Genomic DNA, 20,192 nt, shown 5'->3' on the forward strand with positions numbered 1-20,192 from the left:
CAATGTGTATATACCCATACTATTTGCAATATAAAAGTAGAGGTGCCTTTGCCGTGTGTATGCATACGACAAAGGCGCCACGTGTCGCCAGCATGTGCTCCTGCCAGAGGCAGTGGGTGTGCTGGAGGTGCCTTTGCCGTGCACGCTGGGGTAGGGTGCACGGCAAAGCCCGGTAGCATGGCACATGGCAGGCGCACGGCAAAAAACCTGTACGCACGGCAACACGAGCTGTGCATGGCAAAGTCCGCGCCACTGGTAGAAAAAGGGGCTTTAGTCCCGGTTGGCAACTGCCATTAGTCGCGGTTGCGCAACCGGGACCAATTAAGCGCGACTAAAGGCCCCCCCCCCGTTAGTCGCCGTCCACATGGGCGCCAGGCGACCGTCGGGGCGGAGGACCTTTAGTCGCGGTTCTTCTGGCCAACCGCGACTAAAGGCCGCCGCAGGTTTAGGGTTTTAGCCCCCCCCTAAATCTGGTTTCTTTTAATTTGTATTGTATTATTTCTTTTGTGTTTTATTTTAATTTTGAAGGAGTTTCACATATTCTACGGTACTACATACATGCATATGAATGTACAATTTCAAACAAATTTGAAATTAGAACCAAAAAGAATTCAAGAGGAATATACAATATATATTCAATATCGGATGACCATATACAATTTTGAACAAGTTTCCATACATAATTTACTGCATCAGAAGTTCTACATCCTCGTAATAGTGTTCTCCTTTAGGATGGAGGACTTCCCTCATGAACCATCCTGCTAGTTCCTCCTGAATTGGTCGGAAGCGAGCTTCTGGACTAAGCGTCTTCCGCAAGTTATTCCTCTTGACATTGTTATCCGACGGCGTCCGCTCAGAGGTGTATCTCCGGATGAACTCACAAATATAGTATCCACATAGATTGGTCCCCGGTGGCTGAATTTCCCCAGTCAGTGACCTTCTAAATTCTAGCTCTTTTTCGAATTCATCGACCGTTTCATCTGTGAACCGTCTCCAAACCCTACGAGGCAAAGAAAATTAAATGAACAAGAGAGTTATTAGTTACTTGATATTAGGAAATGAACGAAAGAGGCCGATCGATATAGAGCGCAAATGAATGAAAATAATTACTTTTGCAGCATTCTTCTCATGTTGACCCAAAGCTTTGAATCCATATTCAGAGAGTCGATGACGAGAACTGTGCAGGTGTGAAATTGAATTACTAGCAGAATCCAGTGGAACCTGCGGACACGATACATGCACAGTCATGCATAACTCATCGATTAGCCACATACCATGCATGGAGTAAACAAAAGAGAATGTGCTCAAGACAGAAACACTCACCCAAAATAGTAAGGAAATAGAATATCACTTTTGAGTTCCCGCTTTCTAAGAAAAATCAACAGGTCTTGCTCCACGTTGGCGGGGTGATTTTGTAACACATATCCATTAACGATTTGTGGGTCAATGAACCCAACATCATGGATGTTCCTTATTCTGCATTCCCTAATCTTCATTCTGCATAATAGCGTGCACAACAATATAGTTAGGATTATATATATATAGTTAGGACTATATATATATAGTGCAGGCAATGAACGAGATGGGGTAGAAATAAATCACGGGCCAGGTGCTATGGCTGGAGCTCTGCTCGCCAAAAGGATTCATGCCATCTGTACTTAGACCAAATCTTATGTTCTTGCGTCAGCTGCAAAATCTTTGAACTCTCTGTCGATCTTTCTCCATTGCGTTCCATCTGCGGGGTGTCTCAACTCCCCGTCCGACTTACGGTTCTCTTTGTGCCATCGCAATAACTTGGCATGCTCTTTGTTCCTGAACAGACGTTTCAACCGTGGTATTATAGGAGCATACCACATCACCTTGGCGGGAACCCTCTTCCTGGGTTTCTGGCCCTCAACATCATCACCAGGGTCATCGCATCTGATCTTATAACGCAATGCAGTGCATACCGGGCATTCATTCAAATTCTCGTATTCACCGCGGTAGAGGATGCAGTCGTTAATGCATGCATGTATCTTCAGAACCTCTAAATCTAGAGGGCAGACAACCTTCTTTGCTTCGTACGTACTGGCGGGCAACTCGTTATTCTTTGGAAACATATTCTTCATCATTTTTAGCAAATTTTCAAATCCCGAGTCAGATAGACCTTCCTGTGCCTTCCATTTCAGCAAATCCAGTGTGCAGCCCAGCTTTTTCAGACCATTATCGCATCCGGGGTACAACGACTTTTTGTGATCCTCTAACATGCGATCCAAATTCTTCCTCTCCTTTTCAGTTTCGCAGCCTCTCCGTGCATCAGCAATGGTCCGACCAAGATCATCAGCGGGCTCATCACGTGCCTCTTCTTCACCTTCCCCTTCACCTTCCCCACCTTCAGCATCCTCCATGAAAGTATCACCGAAATGATCAAGATAGTTGTCATCGATGAAATCATCCCCTTCTTCATCTTCTTCCATTATAACCCCTCTTTCTCCATGCTTGGTCCAACAATTATAGTTTGGCATGAAACCCTGCCGAAGCAGGTGCAGGTGAACGTCTCTTGAGGAAGAGTAACCCTTCTGATTCTTACAGCCAACACATGGACAGATAACAAAACCCCCCTGCTTGTTCGCATTAGCCACTACGAGGAAATCTTTCAAACCCGTAATGAACTCGCCGGAGAGTCGGTTACCGTACATCCATTGCCGATTCATCTACATTATTATAATATAAAATATATAATTAACCATCATGCATTTGTTAAACTAACTAGCTACAAACAACAGAAATTAAACAATAAACTACACACATGCATATTTTATCAATGACACATGAAAGGTTCAAGTTGCTAACCGTGATCGAGGAAAAATAAATGAGAAAGCTCAAGTGTGGCTCGGACACCTCATATCATGTTTCTTTCAATCTCTCGGGCATTTCATCGAACACCTTGTGTGCATAAGAGGAATCAAAATGAAACCCACCACCCACTTGTGAAGATTGTGAAGAGAAGTGGCACCAAATGGCTAAGTGAAGTGAGCTGAGCTGCCTTTTATAGGGGTGGGGCTTTAGTCGCGGTTGGCCTGGCCAGCCGCGACTAAAGGCCTTCGGGCCAAGCCTGAGGACCTTTAGTCGCGGTTGGCGCTGGGCCCAGGTCTTTAGTCGCGGTTCGCCTCCCGAACCGCGACTAAAGAAACCTTTAGTCGCGGTTCCTATATTTTCGCGATTAATGGGGGTGGACGGAAGCCTCTTTTTCTCCTAGTGCGCACACGCAAAGAAATTGGGCGCATGACAAAGTCTGCGTGCACGACATAGCTCAAGACGCACGGCAGCGATTGGGACGCACGGTAAAACCTTTGTCGTGCAACGTTGGCGATATGCACGGTAAATAAATTATTATTATCGATGGCACTGCCATGCGATCTTTACCGTGCGGGGTCGCACGTCAAAAACTTTGCCGTATGTATAGAGGCCTTTGCTGTGCAAATCGTTGCTTTCTTGCTTGCTTACTGCGAGCTGCTAGAACTTAAGTAGAAGAACGCAGTCTTCCCCGATTCCGATGCGATCGATGTCCATTGTCCATAGCTTAGCTCCTCGCACGTAGAAAAGAGAAATGGCGATCCATATCCATTGCACCACACCTGAAATCTGCACCTACGGCAAGTAAAGACGGACGCGGCATCGATCGAATTTATATCAGCTTTAATCATGTGTATTCAATTCGTAGCCGTGCGCACGCACGGGTTAGGAGCACCGTTCTTGTCTAATTAATTGATTGGAGTATCTCCGATACCAGTAGACTACTGTGCACCATTACACACCTCTTTTTTTTGTCTAGAGGGGCGTCTGAAGAAACCTTTTCTTTTTTGCGGGAGGCATCTAAAGGTATAATTGTTGCACCCCCATGGGGCTCTCACAGCGATTTGCGATTCTCAGCCGTCGGATCTTCCCATCTGCTGCATCTGAGCCGTTGATTTTGGCCCTCCTCTCACTAGCTATCCCCATACAATGGCCAGTTGTTACCCGCCTCCGGCTGCATTTGGACCCCACCTTTGCCGGCCCCACAAGTCAGCCACTACGGCTGGGATCTGTGTCGGTGCGCAGTGGCATCTGGCAGTGGATCTCAACCCGCAGGGGTGTTTTAGGTATTTCAGCGCGGGCTGGTATAAAAGCGAGCCCCAGGGAAAAAAAACCCTAGCCGCCGCCCCTGCCCCGCCCCTACCCCCGCCTCGCGCCCCCGCCCCGCCCCTGCTCCGCCCCCACCTCGCGCCCCCGCCCCTTCCCCGTTCTCGCCGCCGGCCATCGCCTCGCGCCACCTCCAGCCCTGCTCCCTCGCGCCACCGCTAGCCCCATCCGGGACGGCGTCACTCTCACTCGCCTTCCTCTCCCGCTTCCCCAATCCATTCTGAAGAAACATGGCGGCAGCGGCGGCGGCGCGCGCGTGCGCTCGGGCGACGGCGGCTGCGGCGGCGAAGGCACTCCTGGCGACGGCGCGGCGGCAGCCAGCCAGGCTCCCTCTCCTCCACCCCTCCCGTTCCCCTTGGCAGGAGCAGAAGAAGGCAGCAGGGCCTCCACCGCGCCCCTCCCTGCTCGCCCCCAGCTCGACCTGCTGCGAGCAGGAGGAGCAGTCCTCCCTCTTCCCATGGAAGCTCCTTCCTCTAACTCGTGTTACTCATGCTGCAGTTCCTAGGCCCTGGACTATGACGAGGAGCATGTGTTGGTCGCCCCCGTGCTGGTAGTTTTGGAGCTAGCTGCTAAAGAATATTGGATCTATACCAAGGTATCAATGGCGCCTCCAGGTCTGTTCGTCATCTCTATCCCCCTCCCACTTTCTCCCTCTCTCTCAATTGAATGTCTAAAATATTTGTGTTTGTGCTGATTTTGTTTAGATATGCCAGCAAGGTGTTCGACAAAAGTCCAGGCAGGTTTTCACCATGTCCCCTTTGCTACAGATCTACGTATGTGCAAAACTTTTGCCTCCCTTCGTAGTTGAATGAGTAGAACAATGAAATTAAATCGACAACTGATTTGTCTTTTGGGGAGTATTTATTGATTTCCCACTAAAAATATATTGCCTTCTTATGGAGTGTTAAAAAATAATGTCCTTGCCAGTGGTCGAAATGCACCAATAAAATGCAGCAGGTATAGCTTCAGTATTTTGTACTCCATTTACCATATTAGATTGGAGAGACCTACACAGTAAAGTATTTACACAAGGGTGCCTATTTAGGTCTCTCCAATTGGAGTTATGCCTATTTACTGTGTAGTACAATATGGATTAATTAAGTACACTTGCACCTTGAAGGGTGTAACCTGCTCAGCTCTCTCCAATTGAACCTTGAATAGAGGATCTCTTCAATTTAATAACTAGCACAGCCTGTAGAGCCCTCCCCATACAGCAGGTTTCCAATGGGTTTCCCTCTCTACTATGCATCTCGAGTGCCATTATTTTGTATTTTATTTGGCTAGAATTAGTCTACAGCAAGGTGTGCAAGAGAAATTACAATTCTAATTGATCTTACACTAGAAAGACAAGATACAGAGATACTAAACTTTTCAGTCTTTTTTATCCTGCAGATTAGTGGCTTATAAAAACAATGTACCCAGGAAAGAAAAGTATAGTGGCGACTCGAGGGATAAGAGGCGGGAGTGACAAGGCTTGCATTTCTTCTCCTCCATTCATAGGTTTCAGTTCCTAAAATCATTTTACATTTTATTGCCGTCTCTTACGGATGTTTCTTTTGGTTTATGTTGTAGTGTATATTCAGGTTTTCATCCTATTTTGTATGGTTAGCAACACACAATATGGCTCCTATGATAGTTCAGTTTGGTTCTGGAATAGTTTGTGTTGAGATTGCAGGTTATTTTTCTATATGCTGGATGGCTGGCCATCATCTTCGTTTGATGATCTCATTTTTTTTTTCCAGAATATCCGTTTGTTTGTGTGTTTCTTGGTAAAGCTTACAAGGAATTTATGCCACATGATGAGTATTGCCTTCTACTGTGTGGTAGCAAGATGAGCCTGAAGGTGAGCTCGCTTCCTAGAATATCTTATATTTATGTTAGCATTTTGTTATACAATTATTTATTTCCGTGTTTTCTTGATAAAGCTTACAAGAAACTTAATTGTGTTCTTTCTACTACTTACGTGCATAGGATCGAACTGTTTATCATCTCTTACATTGTAGGATTTGATCATTACATGTAGTGCATATGTTCATTGGAAAATTAAAAGGCTCGGGGGTGCCAGATTGCGCAGCCATCAAAAGAGACGGTTTTCTTAGTTTTGTTCAAAAGAAGTTCGTGTAGCTTGAACTATATGCTTTGATGGATTCTTATGTACGATGCTCAAAATTAATTAATCCACCTAAGGTTTTGATGCATGATCAGGACTAATCTGCACTGGGATGATTATAGTTGGTTTTTGTCTGTTCACTATAGCAAGATTCTATTACCAGTAGGGCGGTGGTTACTATCTAATTAAAAGATCCTTTACATTTTAGGTGTGACTCAGTGAATACTTGAATATATAAATTGCGGTGAGTTTCACCGATTCGCAAAGCACATACGATTTTGATAATCCATTCTCTCGACATTATTATATTTTAGGAAAGAACAGTGTGTAATTAGAAGTAGCAGGACATGGCCATCATGTGTGGGAGATGGAAAATTCATGTAATATTTACTGCCTGCATGGAACAATAAAGCGTATTGAAATATCCTGCTAAAATTGGTGCTACAGTTAGTTCTTTAGGTGTCAAAAAGGATTCTGGTTTGTATTTGTATATAAGCAAGAATTTCTTTGGATATCCTTAACATTGACATTTCGTTTCGCTAAACCTGCATAAGAACCACTGGTGTATATGCCGGTTCCCAGTTTTTTACTTCGAATTCCTAGCTGCGAGTAAAAAATGTTTAGTTCAACATATTGATATGGTGTTAGTTAGCAATGCTACTTCTCTGTTCATTTTATTCAGATGACATTGTATTTATCTACCTAACAATATGCTTTACCAGCATATTGTATGTTTAGTTCAGCATATTGACGTTGTATGTGTCGTGTGATTTGCTGTAACAAAAGAGCAATCATGGCTACATGCATTATACCTCGGATATATTACAGAAATGGAGCCAGATTGAGAACCTGAGCCCTATGTCAGCCAGTTATATTACAATGTGCTGATCCAAGTAAACCAAAGTACAACCGTACCATTTAGTTAGTTAACTTTATGATTTTTGCATTTTCAGCTTATACCATGTGGGTGCAGTAGGAGTTACGGCTAGAGTTTATAGCATGAAAGTATATTAGCCTTTTTTCCTTTATGAATCTGAACATCAGCATTTTAGTTAGTGGAAAGGTACAATCCAATTTAGAATAGAAAACATAGCTCTCCCTCCTCTCCCTCCTCTCTCTCTGGATCTCCTTCTTTGTGCAGCAGATTGCCAAGGTATCAAGGCCTTCTCACAGTTTAATTTTTGCGTTCTTTGCAGCACGATGTGTGTTGTGGACATGGGTTGCAGCATGGGAGGAGTCCATCAGAGAGAAGTATTGCAAGAGTCCATTAGGAAAGTATAGTATTAGGAAAGAGAGAAGTATGGCAAGAGTCCATTAGGAAAGCATACTATTAGGAAAGAGTCCAACTGTATTAGGAAATATCTAATAATTCCTATCGTATCAAGAGAGGTTAGAGACGTGAGCATCCATTATATAAGGATGACGTGTATCTATTTCTGATTAAGCAAGAACAATCAATCTAATCTTTCCCTGGTTATTCTCTCTTCTCAACCTATGTCTACCCAATCCCTCGCAGCCATGCCGTCTGGCTATCTTCAACACGGTAGTTATCCCGTTGTGGATCTTGCTCATTATAGTTTATATTGGTTGGCATGAGAAGTGGTGAGTACTTCTCATGCCATGGAGAACCTCACAATATAGTCACTTTGAATTATGTAGGCAGTGTAGATGATGTGTTTGAACTACTACGATGGATTTTTAAAAATGTATTTACTTCCATCTGTTCCATCTACTTGTGCCAATTGGGAACTCATGTACATATATTCTGGAATATGGGAACTAACTAAACAGCTGTTGCACTCTTGACAGGAGTTGGCAATGATTCACGAGAAGAAACCAATACTTCAGCATCCCCAAGCAAGTAAGCATCAATGTTGCTGTTGGCGATGATTAGATATGTATTCGAAGATAATTTAAGTATCTAATCATCATTCCTTGCTAGAGAATAGGATAAAAATCAACCTCCTGACATTTTATAAGCTTTTCTTTTTATATTTTGGATGTACCACCACTTTGTGCTCTGATAATTGTTGTTTGCAGGCTCGGTAGCGTTGTCACAAAGATAGTTCAAATCATCTTAAATGGAAGAGAGCGATATTGATTTATCACTGCTACAACAAATGAACTATTACTTGAGTCTCTTCTCGATGTAATTTTTCAGTTTTGGTTCTGCACGTTGCCGAATTAAAATTATTTTCCTCTATCGCTCCAAGTTTTTATCCCCCACTAACGTTAATGTTTTTATTTGAAGGTCCTTCCTTGCCGAGGTTTTGGTGTGTTTAGGACTTGAACTGAACCACAAGCGAGCAGGCTGAAGAATATGTGCAGCTAAAAGGTATGGCCCTACTCATCTCCAATCACTTGTATCTGACTAAGACGGACAATGGTCTTACGATATTATACATGTATGTTGCATCAGCTCCTTCGGAGAAAAGAAGAGCCGAGAGGAAGCTTTCCATCTTCAACACATAGAAGTATTGCAGAACAATAGCAACATCAAGCAATTTTGCTATCCGCTCATCAAGAATTGGGAGCTAACTCTTTTTTTCCGCTGTATGTGCGTTACAAAAACAGTAGGAGGAGAGGCGTGCATGGACCAATGCCAAGCGACCACAGGCCTGAATCGTGGAGCTTCGTCTGTTAACCGACGGCAATGAGCATAGGCGCGAGGAGGTGGTCTCAAGGAGAAGCTTCTCGATGAGGTTGGTCTGTCGCCGAGCTTGCCTGCAAGATCCTCATCTCTGTCTGTTGCATGAGTAAGGTACCTGTACAACATTCCTGAGTTATTTAGATTGAGTTTATAGGGCCAAGTAATGTGTGATATGGTTTCTGTGATCTGTTTTTTATCCATTGAACACAACATTGAGCAATACATAGGTGGGAAAGTATGTCGGCGCAAAATTGTTTGTTTAATTCTGGCACTCGTGTTCATCTAGGTTGAAATGTGCGTTACAAAAACAGCAGGAGGAGAGGCGTGCATGGACCAACGCCAAGCGACCACAGGCCTGAATCGTGGAGCTTCGTCTGTTAACCGACGGCAATGAGCATAGGCGCGAGGAGGTGGTCTCGAGGAGAAGCTGCTCGATGAGGTTGGTCTGTCGCCGAGCTTAACTGCAAGATCCTCATCTCTGTCTCGCCGCATGAGTAAGGTACATGTACAACATTCCTGAATTATCTAGATTGAGTTTATAGGGCCAAGTAATGTGTGATATGGTTTCTGTGATCTCTTTTTTTATCCATTGAACACAACACTGAGCAATACATAGGTGGGAAAGTATGTCGGCGCAAAATTGTTTGTTTAATTCTGGCACTCGTGTTCATCTAGGTTGAAATGGTCAAACATGTTGAGACACTGGCAATCTCTCTTGAGCTGCTCAATTGAGCCTGAACCCAAGAATGACGTGAAGTAAGGTACCAAACTGCCAGTACAGCTTGTGTTACCACCTTCTACTATGTTCCTTCACTGCCTGCTATATAAGAATATTATTTATTCAATGGACTTCTATTACTACAAAAATAACGTAATAATTTAGTAGGAAGAAAACTGTCAAAGAACCGCAAGAAAATTAAGTACACACTTAGTACCGGTGTAAGCAAGGGAAAATCTTGGCATGTTTTTTTGCCTTCAAATAGCACTTATGTTGTCCTGTATTAAAATTTACCTTATTAGACTGCTCTCAGTTGATAAAAATTCAGTGTTGTCTTAAATTCATTTTTTAGTTTAACTGTAGTAGAAGATATCTGTAAAAACCAGTAGCCTGATTTAGTGATTTTCATCTGCATGTAAGTTAGCCTTTGTATATAGAAAATCCATGTAGTATGCAGCTTTTGCTTTTTTGCTTTCACATGGGGGCAACTGCTTATGAAAAGTATTCGGCCATGAAGGACTGGATTTCATGTTAGAAACTATGGTTACCTCACGAGTGGTTTAAATTTCCTCCAAATTTCATCTACTTGGAGAACCATTATCTGTGTTACTCTTACTCTTTAGTTCTTGATTGTGCATGCTTTATTTTTAACTAATCAATGTCCCTTCCTGCATCTACGTTGTATTACAAATCGGTTTCTCCTGAAGTGGCCATTCCTCTGATGGCACCATCTCGGGTGTTAAACTGATGGGCCTAAATTACTGATTGGGTTTAAGGGGGTAAGAGATTATAAAATAGATGCAGCAAAATAGATTGCAGCTCAGTTACCATGCAAAATAAATCTAATCTTGCAGCCACGTGTAATTTTTTTATTAATGTATTGACAAGCTTCCACGAATTCAATTCTTTTTGAAACTGATTTACTAATTTCATTTGTCCTCCTTTTCCTCTCAGATAACTAGATCGATTCATAAGTGAATGTGGGTCTCATTTAGCAAACTAAGATTATATCATGTAGCACCAATGCCATGTCTTTTACTACATGAATAAATGAGAGACTCTTCTTCTAAAAAAATAAAAAAGGCAAATGATCCTTGTGTGTTCTTCAGTCCAAGACCATTTTCAGTATAGTTAGTGTTTTTTTACTTTTTCTACTGGTATTTCCATGTCATGGTTGAGTACTTTATTTCTTGCTACATCGAAAATAGGAGCATGGTTACTATATGGCTGTTTATTTCAGTATTCGCACTATCCGACACGATCCTGACACCATCTACCGTTCTCCACTGTTGCTACTTTCCCCTTTACCGAATCTGCCTTGCTGATGTGCTCTATGTCTCTTGTCCCAGGGGTTTAACTAAGCTGCAAATGGAACAGCACAGGTCATCGCTGTAGCTGAACTCACATGTAAAGCATGTACCCAAGATCTTATCTTCATCATGATTCATGTCTACTCACTATTCCTGTTAAGATTTACTTTATACTCCATACTCTTATGCTTGGATAATTAAATATGATGTCTCCATTCTTTTCTTTTTATCATCTAGACTGCTGCAAATTTTTAAAAGATGCTTAGGCTTTGACATGCACTCTAATTTTTTTCTCTTTATCCTCTGTTCTGCTGCAATTTACGTGAATCAGTCACAATCTGTTCTGGTCTTGGTTACATGCTTAAATAATGTGCATGCAGCAGGAGTGGCGATAAAAAATTGATCAGTCTCATTTACAAATGCAGGTTACTAAGTTGGAAGTCCTGCCACCCAACAGACTGCAAGGTTACTAAGTTGGAAGTCCTGCTCGAAGAAACAATATTTTCGGCAATCAGAAGACATTAGGTCAAGGTATATTCTAGGGTCCCTATGTGTCAAGGAAAATGAAATACATGATTCTGGTTTCTGATCTGCATCTATGAGATGGAGAGGACCTGCAGGTTTATTGTTTCTCTTTGCATTGCAATGTGGTGGGGAAGCGACATGTCATTGCGATATGTACTAATAATCTTAGAGGCGAACTCTTTATGCGATTCTAAGTGCACTATGTGTATCCCTGTAGTATGGCACCATTTTAGCGGGTCTGGGTTGTCTCCTAATGCTTATTCATATTTTTCCCTTCTATTGGCATATGCACAAGATGACATGTTTGATGCTTATTGGTACATATTTTTTTTATTGGAGAAATGGAACAAGACACATAGATGGCTGCATCCTCACTTCATCTTGATAAGCAACATCAGTTGTAATATGGTAGTTGTCTCATGCTTTCTAGAGTTTTTACATGTACCGACTGTCAAATTTTGCAAGTCGTGGCTTTGAATAGGTGGGTGTTTTTTTTAGCTTTGACCGAATCAAGTTATTTCTTGCTATTTTTATGAGAAGAAAATAAGATGCAATAAAAGTCAATGACAAGCCTTTTGTTAAACCATAGTTACAAATGCCAGAAAATAAGAACTGACAAGAGGTTTGGGTACACACTTCTGGTATCAATGTAGGAAATGGAAAATCTTGGTCTGTTTTTTATATGTCTTCCAATTACATTGAAACAGTACTGTATTAGAATTTAAGAAAAAAAAAATCAAAGAAGAGTTGTAGTTGACACTTAGTGTAAAAAAGAGAAAATAAAGTGAGAGACTTGGTTTGTGCGATGATAAGTAACATGCTGAATTATGACATAGAAGGTAAAAGGGAACAAGCATGCTTGCGTCATTTCGGTAACTCTTTGCTAGCAACTCTCCCGTTTTTTAGATCTACTTTCCCATGGGATGTTCTTTAAGATGAATGCTTTGTATCGACTTAACCATATAATATTGTCAAGTAGGTTTACAGAAATAATGTTAGACTATTTTTGATTATTCCATCTTTACTGTCAGACGATCTTGATGGACATCTTTGAAGAAACATGCCTGCCTCTCCACCAGGAGAACCTATTGATACCTTCAGTTCGAATGCAGAGAGGTAAATATATTAGTTTTCCTTTTTACACCACAACTATTTGCTTCAGAATCACCCTCTATATACTCACTCAATTACCAGTGTTTAATTCTTCTTTCTTGAATCGATTATTTAGAACTCATGTCAGTATATTATGAGCTTTCTGGGTGTGTTCATATAGTTACTTCTGGTTAAGTAGTTGATCTCTTGATACCTTAATCTGAATGGCAAGGGTTGGTGTTACTTCCATGTGTTTTTTTGTGAAACTACAATATTGTTCAAATAAAAATATGTGAGGCTCAGGCTGTTTATGCACCACATTCTGCTTCCTTTGTACCTTCAATTTTAGATATGTCAAGAACTTTATGCATGATATGCATTCCACCTTGGCCAAACATGTCGCAACTTATCTATTTCAGGATATATATCTTCGGTGTTAACTACGCATTTTCCAAAGATATTTTGTATTTGTATGAATCCTGATATGCCATATTGTAGTGTCTAGATTGGATTGTGCAGTTCAAGATTGATGTTTTTTTTTGGCTTTCAACTACCATCCTCAAAACCTTTAGGGGTGTAGCCATATGAGACCGAGTTTGCCAAAGGTGAGCAATTCTCTGGCTGCTATGGGTTAGATGAAGATGACACAATCAATTGGAACCCGACTCCCAACTGATGTTTGTTTGTGTTTGTTGTTTCGTGTTAGGCTACTTGTAAGAAATAATTAGCAGCTCTATTGTGAACACGACTGGGACCCTCTATGTACTTAGCTGTTGTTACCTTAGGATGGTATATTTGTACCTGCTGTAATATATTTCCTGTTTTTGCCACTTGTGTGTAGCATGTGCATTCAACAAACAGAGAATTGTAAATTTCTGGTTAAGTCATGCCGCTGCCTCAAGAATTGTCTCTGTGTTCTTTACCTATTACATTCTCCCTCCATTCATTAAAAGATGCCTCAACTTTGTAAAATTTGGATGTACCCTTTGATACATCCAAATTTTGATAAGGTTGAGACATTCTTTTATTAATGGAGTAGTAGACTTTTATATGTGGTTAATATAATGTTGATAGAATGGTTTACTTTCTCAGGCGATTAGCAACACACCCACCAAGGCCGAAGTGGTGCTGACATTCCCCTCATCTGCATGTCATATACATAGTTCCGTTGGAGAAGTCTCAGTGCAGTTGTTAGTCGAGCAAGCAACCATTGGATAGCTTTTTTGCCATCTATGTTTTATTACCATTGATTTGTAGAGATGCTTAATATAGCGTTTTACAATCTGTTCACCGGGACGGTGAGCCAATGCGAGCCTCAAAATACTGCTATATTTTCCGATTGTATATAAGGTTTTGTACTTTCTTCGTGATTTTGCAATAACGGTATCTGAGGAATAAGCATTTCCTAACTCTATGCCAGCAGCTGCGATATGACAGAGGATGTTATCTGGAATAATTGAGCGTAAAGCATCTATAAGTGGCTTTTCAAGTCTTCCGTCAAATCCCATGTGTTTTATCCTAATTTCATCTTTCAAATTTGTTGTATGTTTTATAAAACCGTATTTCCATCATTTGTATACAAAGTGTAAATATGTACGAATTCCACGGGGTCGTGCGCCAAGGCGCACATCTAAATCTAGTCTGAAGAAACCTGAACGGCTCCTGAAGCTTCCTGATTGCTTCGCGTCCTCGTTCAGCGCGGTAGGTACAGTCACGTCCATCGCGTCGTTTAATTAATTGGGTTTCTGAAAACATGAACTGTCTCATTATTTTATGTGATCTTTGTTAGAGACTATTTTGTACGACTTAAAACTAATCAGTGTTGCAACATTGTAAATATTTTTGGTAGGCTAAATAGGGTGGAGTCTAGGTTCGTATGGTCGTTTTGGCTACGTAGAAATGATAAGGTTTTTAATGATAAATGTTTTTTCTCTCATGCCGATCATTTACTAGTGTACGATTTTGCTCCATTCATGGTCATCACACTTCAACGATGGAGGATCATGACCTCTTTACGGAGGTGTCTATACGATTGAAAAATACGAATAATGAGTTTATTTTCTAATATGGGTGGCTGCATAATCGGCGGATTGCAGCCAACAAAGCTTAGACTTGTTGGCTTTCTTTGTTTTTTTCTTTTACGAATTTATATTTGGCTCTATTTGATACTCGAACGGCTGTGTGCATCTTAGTTATGTAGAGGCTAGATGCAATGCTTAAAATTTTTAAGTAATGAAGCGCACTTTATCGAAAATGAGAATACGAGCACATTTCCTGTGTCTTTGTCATAGAAAACTCACGCGCATGATCGCAGCATATACTTTAGGATTCAGGTTGCGGCGACCGACGATTTCGGCCGACAGATCATTGCGTACACCGGCAACTAAAATGGAAATAACCGGATTAAGCAAGCACCGCCGTGTCCGACTGTTCCACGCACAGGATTTCCCATGACAAATTATACACTATATAAAGGTCAGCTGATTTTACGCTATCTGAACAACTGAGACACTGTAGATGTGCCATTTATCCACTCTTTCCCTGAATTATTGATTGACACGTAGCTATTTGTTTTGTCCCTTCCGTGATCACTCAGGTAATTGGTTTGCATCTTTTTTTTTTTCCAAGCGGTCAGGCAACCGGCTACCGGTTGTTGCCTCTCTCCTTCCTCTTTTTATGGATCACTTCCGATTGCATCTATTGCCTTCTGGTTGATTCGGTCAAAGCGGCAGCTGGTCAAAGTGGCACCACACGATCCCCACAATGGAACAATTCGAGATGTCGTTTTGCCCTCAACTTTCTTCCTCCCGTCTTTCCCATGGCCGGCCTCCTCTTCTCCCTCTCTGGCCGCCGCCGTGCCACCTACCGAGGCGGCTGATGGCTTCCCTATGGCCGGCCTCCACTTCTCCCTCTCTAGCCGCCGTGAGCTTCCCTATGGCCGGCCTCCTCTTCTCCCTCTTTGGCCGCCGTGTCACCTACCAATCCCTAGGCAGATGGCGGCGCGGTGGAGATCTCAGAGAGCCTTCCTCTTCAGCCGCTGTGGAGGATAAACTCGGGGCTCTCATCTCCTTCCAGAGATAGATGTCGACACAATGGGGACCTCGGCGCCCTCCTCTTCCAGAGTTCCAGGTGTGTATCCCTCTGTCCCTCTATGCAAATAAGAATAAGAAAAAAGCAGGGGCATATAAGCTTCTGGACATTTTTTGGGAAATTAGTCTCTTTATTTCATATGATATGAATAGTCTTTAGAATCATCTTATTCAGAAGACCAAGCCGATTTGTTTACACAGGAGCAAGAGCATGGCGTAACCAGGAACCAACCAAACCATTGGTTCTTGCATGAAAAGCTAGCTACTCTCCCTTCGCCTTGGTGACCTCCAGGTCTGAGTGGTCAATCAACAACTCCAAATCATGCTGTAAAGTACAACAGATATTCTTTATTATGCCAAAACTAAATATTCTTTTCTGGGCCTCCATGCAGGTGAACAAATTACAAGGAAGAAAGAGAAAGTGTAGACCCTCCATCAGAACAAGCAGAAACGGAAATTGTTGAAAATCGCAAAGAGGTGGAGTTAGGGTGCCATGGTCACATACCCTACATGTTGAATGATCACCTGAGAAAGATAATTCTCTTCAAATTTAATGCACGTAGTTCCTGTGTTATATAAAACCTTCTTTTTTTAAAATTGGCAATGCTTACTAAATGCTACCTATGTGTTGATGTAATTCATCTTTGTCACGTACATGTTAGTTCCAGTCTATCATGGGTATTACTTTGAATTTTTCGCATGTTTATAGGAAAAAGGACATATGCCAGTTCAAGCTTATATGTACTACTAATATCATAGTTATATGAGCTTATATGTACTACTAATAATAAAGTTATATGGTGTTCACTAGCAGCACACAGATGAGATATTCATATTGTGGGATTTACTACTTCGTTCATTTGTGGTCGATTAGCCAGGAGGATTCATGATTCTAATCTTTCTCAGTACTATGTTGAACTTGAGAAATTAGTGGAATGTGTATCATGTACAGTTGAGGTTCTTTAATCCAACTGTTGTGTGACAGAACAATACACATAAATCTTTGGACCCCAACCCTACCCGCAAGGTTAGACGCTAAGTTGTGTACTTCAGTTTCACATTGAATCATTATCCTTGAGACAATTGAGATTTGTTTGATTTGGTTTATTAATAAAAACCATTGTGTTATCTTCTGTTGTTTGTCCCCCTGTAGCGCTTCTTCTCTAGGTTCATTCAGTAATGATTCAAGCGGCTCTAGAAAGGCAATTAGTTCCTTATTCTTCAAATATCATGTTGTGTAAGCAAAGTAAATACCTTTTTAGCAAGAGACCTTTGGATTTCCAATGTGGGAACCCTACAACTTAATTGAGCGAGAAGTGATTTTTTTGTAGCCCTTGCTACAAGCTGCAAAAACATGCTATTATTAGTTTCTAGAATCAAATCATGTTAGAAGTTGCTGCCAGTAAATTAAAATGCCACTAATATTTTTTGTGTATTTCCCATCTTTTCGTGATAGAGAGTTAGTTTTAGATGGTATTTCTGTCTAGGGCACAGTTGTTCTTCAAGATAGTATTACAGATTACATTGGTGGAAAAATATGGGGTCAATGATAGACCAAAGTGACATGGATTTGCACGAGAAGACATTCAAGATTACTGATGAAAAGATGATTTTCAGGGAGATTTTGCAAGGTATCCTTTGATTTTACTACTCATACAGGTACATGTGCATCAACAATATTGAGACCAACAGAAGATTATCAGTATCAAGATTGCCAGTATCAAAATTGCCACTATCAACTGCCAAACTGAACTACTCCCTCCGATCCATAATAAGTGTTGGGGTCTTAGTTCCAAGTGTTCGGGTACATGTCATGGCATCCATTTCACTGGAGAATTTTGCTATGTCAATGCTGGCAAACAGTATGCAACATGATATGTACGCAATGCTTAGTAGGCAGACTTTTTAGTATTTGTGATAGCATAGTCTTTTATATATCTTTTCCTAATAGTGCCTAATAGTGGGATTTTAGTGAGCATTTTTGACATCTTGGTCATGTGTAGTATTTTTTATGTTTGAATATAAGGAAGTATTGTATTTTTAACATCGGTTGTTAGCCTCCTTGATACTACTCACTACTGACCAGGCTAATCCTGGGGTTAACTTTTCAGTGAAGTTCACATGTAACCAATGTCTATGCTCGAAGAAACTGCATCGAACTTAAACGATCTGACGTCCAAGAAAGTGCATTTCTTCTTGCAACATAATTACCTACCATTGGCTTGCTAACTGAACATGCAGTTTGTGCTCATTTAAGCTCCCATTAGTCCATTATATATTATTTTCTGGGACTTTGTCTGTTCACCCAGGTAGACTGCATTACCTATCTACATAAAAGCTCATAATTTCTTTTCCAACTTTCGAGTTTAAAAAAAATTGTTTCCATGAGTTCTTAAAATTCACAGAAATAGTGGAACTTCATAATTACAGGGGCATACGATTGTTTGGTGTCCTTGCTTTTCCTCCTTTCACAGTGGAAACTAGGCATTAGTTTTCTCGACTACTGAATAGAGCGTACACCAAGCAGGTAGCTACAACTAATTAATCATAGCCCAACATTTAGAAATGCAAAGAAAGGGGCAGCACATGAACACATACATTCGGGACCAAAGGATGACAGATCAAGCACATAATAAAGAAGTTAGAGGCGCCATCTGACCAAACTAAAAGTTAGAACTGCAAGAGGGGTCGTCTACCTGCAAGTGCAAGCCTGCTATAGCCGCTGCGCCGATGGCGTCGCAGTTACCGTCACCGAGGATGCCACAGTGGCGGATCGAGCTCCAGTTCCGGCTCCGCTGCCCCGATGTCATACAGGGGCACATAGGCTGCGAGTAAAGGGAGAAGGGCATGTTGGCGGGAACGAATCTGCGGCGCAGGCTACAGAGAGCATGATTCTGTGCTCACCTGTGTCGATTGGCAGCTCCGGCGGACGGAATCGAGGAGCAGGCTCAGCGGCAGTAGCCTCACGGGAGAGCAAGGAGAAAGGGGAACGGAGGTGAATTTTTTTTTGTGTGAACAGATGTCGGAAGTCGGAACCAGGAGTGGAGTGGTACATGCGTGTGTCGTGGTTTGGCAAATGGGAAATGGCAAAGGATTGCTTTTGGGTTGTTTGGTCTTTCCGTACTTTTTAAGGGACCTATCTGTACAAGTGGACGCTGCCCTTCTTCTGAATGCATATTTGTGCTAATCTAATATAGTCCAATGTATTAAAAAAAACAGCGTGTATGTGAGACTGATGATGATGCGTGTCTCCGGATCAGCGTGTGAGAAATGGAATAGAGCCTGCGTGGGATTTGTGTATATTAGATGTATGTGTTTCAAATGTTAAAAATTGAAATTATAATTTCAGATAAGGCAAACCATACCAAATTCATGTATAAATTTGCTTGCACTAATTCTTAAATTCTATTAAAAAAATCCAAAAATCGTGTTTGTGATGCCAATAAAACTTTCCAAATTGATTATTCGACATATTTCTAATACATGTACCTTTTAATTGTGTAAAAAATAATACTTATTCATTGTCTCTGCGATTGCTATCATATTTCTCCAATAGAAAATTATGATTCTATAATAAATATATCGTTTTCCTTGTGTGAAAAATAAAAATGCTTATTTCAGTCTAACAAACATGATTCGTGAAGAACATAATGAGTTCCAGGATAAAAATGAAACTACCTTATTACGATGCATTTAATTGAAAATAAGATCCATCTACGTTAGCAATGAATAGTCAACAATAAAAATAGATGTACTTCTATCAAATTTATTTATTTATTTACTATCGTCGAATTCTTATAGAATTGTGCGTAGCAAAGAGTCCGAGCCCTAGGTTCCTTCCGACGAACCTGTCAAGCTCACCCCAGCTCTCGATTTTCCTGTGCAATCCTAGACACAGAGTAGCAACAATGCCATCGTAGGAAATGTTCTCGCTTTTCTAGCGACAAAGGTGTAGACTAAAACCACTTACAATCTATCCCCTCTGCAATGCAACTCTATCCACTACACAATACACTCCAGTAGGAACATGTATATATCGTCACCGTCTGGCTCAGTGCCAGTAGGAATAAACATCAACACCGTTTGGCTCAGTCCAGTAGGAATACACACCAATATCGTTTGGCTCAGTCCATCAAGAACATGTATAGGCGTCCTGTCTCTCGGTCCGGTGTGAATATGTGTCGGTGTGGTCTAACAAAATACTCAGCACCACGTAATCCAGTGTAAATATCATCCTCTTTCTTAAAGTAAGATAAGGCATCTTACTTTAAACAAATATCTAGATTGGTATCAGAAATTAATCCTACTAAATTTCTCAATTGTTACTCTTTCATCCACCTTTCCACAAGCACTCAAACCAACTACTAAGGCTAACCACACATGCTAAGAAAATACTACCACGGGCGCGGCGTGCCGCCGCGCCTATGCATCCTAGTTCCTTCAAATGGACGGACGAATTGTGACCCCCGAATCTCACACAAACATTTTTTTTTCAACGAGAAAACACACGAACAAATTTTATTTCTACCATACTTCA

The 20,192-nt window shown here is 41.3% G+C and overlaps 3 long non-coding RNA genes across 4 annotated transcripts; 2 read left to right on the forward strand and 1 right to left on the reverse strand.

The window, feature by feature from the left end:
* The first annotated feature begins 8,079 nt into the window (after positions 1 to 8,079).
* Positions 8,080 to 9,103, forward strand: LOC127296592 (uncharacterized). The gene is made up of 5 exons (XR_007848580.2): positions 8,080 to 8,132; positions 8,312 to 8,420; positions 8,523 to 8,606; positions 8,691 to 8,745; positions 8,846 to 9,103. It is a non-coding gene; the product is annotated as an uncharacterized lncRNA (long non-coding RNA).
* Positions 9,104 to 15,765: 6,662 nt separating this feature from the next.
* On the reverse strand, positions 15,766 to 18,735 carry LOC127305754 (uncharacterized). 2 transcript variants are annotated; one of them, XR_007854135.2, is made up of 4 exons: positions 18,560 to 18,735; positions 18,352 to 18,480; positions 16,910 to 16,999; positions 15,766 to 15,980 (listed from the first exon to the last, which is right to left on the reverse strand). It is a non-coding gene; the product is annotated as an uncharacterized lncRNA (long non-coding RNA). The 2 variants fall into 2 exon arrangements; XR_007854131.1 differs by lacking the exon at positions 16,910 to 16,999 and having other exon boundaries at positions 18,560 to 18,724.
* Positions 15,854 to 16,471, forward strand: LOC139830515 (uncharacterized). Its single transcript, XR_011742763.1, has 2 exons — positions 15,854 to 15,947; positions 16,048 to 16,471. It is a non-coding gene; the product is annotated as an uncharacterized lncRNA (long non-coding RNA).
* Positions 18,736 to 20,192: the final 1,457 nt, after the last annotated feature.

The sequence above is a fragment of the Lolium perenne genome, chromosome 1 (genome assembly GCF_019359855.2).
Source record: "Lolium perenne isolate Kyuss_39 chromosome 1, Kyuss_2.0, whole genome shotgun sequence".
Classification (NCBI taxonomy): domain Eukaryota; kingdom Viridiplantae; phylum Streptophyta; class Magnoliopsida; order Poales; family Poaceae; genus Lolium; species Lolium perenne.